Source organism: Oreochromis aureus, unplaced genomic scaffold (assembly GCF_013358895.1).
Source record: "Oreochromis aureus strain Israel breed Guangdong unplaced genomic scaffold, ZZ_aureus HiC_scaffold_304, whole genome shotgun sequence".
Taxonomy (NCBI): domain Eukaryota; kingdom Metazoa; phylum Chordata; class Actinopteri; order Cichliformes; family Cichlidae; genus Oreochromis; species Oreochromis aureus.
Genome location: NW_024108856.1, coordinates 335 through 5,028, shown reverse-complemented (window position 1 = coordinate 5,028; position 4,694 = coordinate 335). Strand labels below are relative to the sequence as shown.

At 36.2% G+C, this 4,694-nt stretch overlaps 1 long non-coding RNA gene across 1 annotated transcript; it reads right to left on the bottom strand.

Moving 5' to 3' along the window:
• Positions 1–417: 417 nt before the first annotated feature.
• Positions 418–3,238, bottom strand: LOC120436879. Its single transcript, XR_005610637.1, has 2 exons — positions 2,892–3,238; positions 418–1,110 (listed from the first exon to the last, which is right to left on the bottom strand). It is a non-coding gene; the product is annotated as an uncharacterized LOC120436879 (long non-coding RNA).
• Between the last annotated feature and the right edge of the window lie 1,456 nt (positions 3,239–4,694).

Here is a 4,694-nt window from a genome sequence, read left to right as displayed (position 1 = left end):
GGTCCGTTTTATTGTAGCTCTTTTAGAAACTGTATAATTTCACTTATATTTTTTTTTAACCAGACTGATAAATAAGTACAACTTCTGTAAGATGATATGCAGAATAAATCTCAATCAACAGGCTATAATAAAAGTCTTAGCTCTTAAAGGAGTTTATGTAAATCTTTCAGATATCTAAAATTTAAATCAAATATATGGAGCTTTGGTGGTGTGGTGATAAGATGACAGGTGATGAGGATTCTTCAGCTCGATGTTCTGCAGCAGTCAGGAAACAGGAAGTCTGGGTCCTCAGGCACTTCTCGATGACAATACTAACTGAATACTTACACCGAGTGACAAAATGGGTTTGTCCTTAAATAATAATAATACTATAAACTTGCAGTCAAATGTTATAGCCAATGAAACAGACTAGCAAAATGTATTTGGATCTAATTTATTATTTATCTGAATGTATGTATTACAAAAGAACCAGATTATCTTATTACAAATAAACTTATAAAAAGGTGATATTTTATACAATGTATCAAAGTAAGCCAAACTAGCAGTGTTAATTCCAAAGTCTAATGCAAAATTAAAATGACTAATGTAGGGCTGTGTAAGTAGGTTCTACTATAAGTTCTACTGTACTGTAATTCTACTACTGTATATTCAACTTGTAATTTCCAGCAAAATGACTGAATGTGAGAGAGCTTAATGACAGGAAAGAAGGAGCAGTGAGAGCAGAGATCTCTCAGAATTCTGTAACAGATAGATCAAGTACTGGTAACTTGGATTTCTGAAAACTTGGATTCTGAAAACTTGGATTTCTGAAAACTTGGATTCTCAAATTAGATAGAGCAGTAGAGATAGAGGGATACAAGATAGAATGGCTGTCAAATTAGATAGAGCAGTAGAGGATAGAGGGATACAAGATAGAATGGCTGTCAAATTAGATAGAGCAGTAGAGTATAGAGGGATACAAGATAGAATGGCTGTCAAATTAGATAGAGCAGTAGAGGATAGAGGGATACAAGATAGAATGGCTGTCAAATTAGATAGAGTCGGGAGAGTGATAGGATAGACAGAATTGCTTATAATGATAGAGAGAGAGGATCTTCTGGAGCAGGTCACCTGTAAGACACAAAAGGCCTGGAATTAGTCGTATTTCCAATATGCTTGGACTTACCATATTCTTCAGACTATATGGCACACCTAAAATCCTGTCATTTTCTCAAAAACATACAATGTGCCTAATGTATCAATTCTGGTTATGCTTACTGACCTCGAACGGGATTTCTGTGGTACACAGCGCTCAAAATTCTGTCAAATATTTTAGTAAGACTTCGGTAAGCTACAAAGCTGCGCTGCTTGATGTATTGTCAGAGCATTATGGCGACCATAGTCAGGACCCTCGATGGGCAATTTGTACGGTGCTTCAACATAACATTATGGTGTGTGTACAAAGACCTGGCACATGCTAAGAGACATGCTTATGAAGCAGATTTCAAACTGATCAACCCATGAAGAGTTTGATGGATTTGTGGATGAGGAATGAACTGAAAAAGTGAGTGTATTGTTCTGTATTTTATGTGTTACAACTGAACAGTGTTGAGAGAGTTGTTGTGAATGACTTGAATAAAGTTTGACTTATCTGACTGTTTTGTTTGGCTTAATCTGCCTTAAAAACAGACTTGTTCATTGACGTTATGCCTTATAATTTCAAAAATACAGTACATGTAGGGCTTTAAATACTAAAGAGTTCTACAGTGAATTATTAGACTGAACAGAATGACAATGTTTAACAGATGATGGTGGAACTGTTGTAAGGACATTTTTGCATTCTATTAAAACAATAAACTAAGTCTATAAACTCAAACCAAGACGTGCTGCTACAGTAACTTACTGTAAATATTATATGGTCCAAATAAACCCGCACACTGAGGTTACAGCAGACAGTTTCAGGCCTCCTGCTTTAAACACTTTATATCCATTAAACTCAAAATTATTTATTGACTGGCCAAAAAGAACAAAAACTTTCTCACATTTGCCTAAAAACATCTTGATGATCAGCAAGAGCTGTGCGGACTCACTGTACTAAACTGAATCTTCTAAAGTGAGAGAAATATTTCAGAAAAACACCAGCATTAAAGTCAAACATGGTGCTGTTACTGTGATGGTCCAGAGTTCCCTTACTACATCAACATCAACTCATCAGGTCCTGAGCTTAAGTTTAATCACACTTGGGATCTGAAGCACACAAGCAAGTCCAACGGAATGTCTTGGTGTAGACTAATCAGAACCTCGACTTTAATGAAATTGAGATCCTTGAAATGATTTCAAAACACTATTTTGGACCTTAATTAAGACAACTGAAATTCAAACAGCAGTCGCTTTCTAAACTATCGGATTTGTGCCGTTCACACTGTCATACCATGATACCAACATGACAAAAAAATCTGATTTGATGCGCTTTCGCCTGCAGTGTGAACTGCACTCAGGCCAGTCACTCACGCAAAATACTTCTAGCGTTTTGACTTCATGCTAATTCATAAGTGGAATGAGAGAGAAAATAAAAATCGATAGCTGTGGTGCTCTTAAGTGTTTAAGGTACCACCTATACTCACACTTAAATCCACAAAAATAAGGAGAAATCGAACAACTGCATAAAGATATCTCTGACATTTAACTATGTTTGGACTTGATAAGCCATCAAAAATTAAAATCAGACATTAATGGGCTATTAAACTTCATTGACATTTTCTGGGGCAGTCAGTGGTCCTGTGTGGGGGCTTTGCTGCTACAGATTCTAAATCCTGACTATTTGTCTTTGCCCATGAGTGAATGGCAAGATAACACAAATAGCCAAACTACTGTAAGTAAATTACTAAACATTACCATTACTGTCTACTTACCAGCAAAGGCAAAACCAAAGATCTGTTCACTCTGTGTAACAAAAGACAAAGAACAAAAATACAGGATCAGACAACTCCAATCAGCATTAGAGTCAATACTGCATCACTCTCTGTAGTCAAAAACATTCTGGAAACTTCTTTGTTTACCACAGCTGGAATACAAACAACAACAACAACTCTCCTCTGTTTTCTTTTTCTGCACCCTAATAAAGATTATCATCTTCATAAAGGTAATATGTAGTTTTATCCATTTGCAATAAGCCACACAAGTTTCTGAGTCATGTAATGCTCCAAAGTTTAGGTTCAGTTACATAAGAGAGTAGATATCGTAACCAGTGATTTGCTACACCTAGCACTGCACACATCATCAAATGGTGATGTCACAATTTAAAAGTAGGCAACAATCACAAATGATAGCTTGTATGGAATGTTTGTAGGCTTTAACATTTGAGGTGGCCTGCATTCAAATTCTATTAACACAAAAACAAACAGAGTCTATAAACTTACACCAAGATGTGCTGCTACAATAACTTACTGTAAATATTATATGGTCCAACAAAACCAACACACTGAGGTTAGAGCAGACAGTTTCAGGCCACTCTGTATGAATTTTGGCAAAATGAGAAATTTGGAGACAGCTAGTTTCTACACAGCAGTTTCTACATATTTCAGTCATATTTGGGGCACGTTTGATACACAGCAATAAGCACTCCACTAAATCTATGATAAAGTTATCATAGCTGATATTAAGGCCTAATTAGCAAAATTTAGTATGATGATAATTTCTTTGTAGATCATGTTATGATAAAAAGAACAGAAATGAGTGCTGTATCTGAGCTGTTGCATGTAAGATCTTTGCTGGAGATTCCCACATTTCTTAAACAAACAAAGAAACAAACAAACATGACTTTCAGACACAGTTCATCTTTTGTAAATTAGGCCAGGATTATTTTCAAAAAACAGCCTTGATAAAAATATCAGGCCACTATAAAATTTCTGATGTTTATGTCTTCATCCCACCTATATTTTGCAGGTCATTATGACAAATTACAAAAAGCAGTTTCTAGGCAGTGATTTAAGGAAAGAAGCTTTTGAAATCCACAATGCCCTACCACCAGTGGTCTCAAACTCTGGTCCTTAAGGCCTGGTGTCCAGAAACTTTTCTATGTGTCCCTGTTGCAACACACCTGAATAACATTAGTAGGTCATTAGCAAAACTCTACAGAACTTGACTGCATGCTGAGGTGGTAATTCAGCCATTTGATTCATGTTATAGCAGCTCATGAGTGAATGAACATGATGTAATAAAAGTACTTTTAGAAGTACATTTTTCCAAACACTTAAATTACTTAAATTTGAGTAGTCTTAGGGGATGCCACTTCAGCACACAGTCAAATTCTATACTCTTACTAATGACCTACAAATGTTATTCAGGTGTTTTGTAACAGGGACACGTGAAAGCTTTCAGGACACCAGCTCTTGAAGAGTGGAGTTTGAGACCCCTGCCCTATGTGAATATTTAATTGTCCCTAAACTGCTAGTCGTGAGCTGCTGTAATGTGAAACAAACAGATATAGTTCTGTAAAGGTTTACAAAGAGATTTCTAAGGATTTGGAGACCCCAGAAAACAAAAACCCTCCCAGATGTTGTAGCTGAACAGGCAAAAACAAGTTGCCTAATAATATCTCGATGATAAACAAGAGCTGTGCTGACTAACTGCACTAAACTGAATCATCTATAGTGAGAGAAAAACACCAGCATTACAGTCAAACATGGTGCTGTTACTGTGATGTCCCAGAGTTC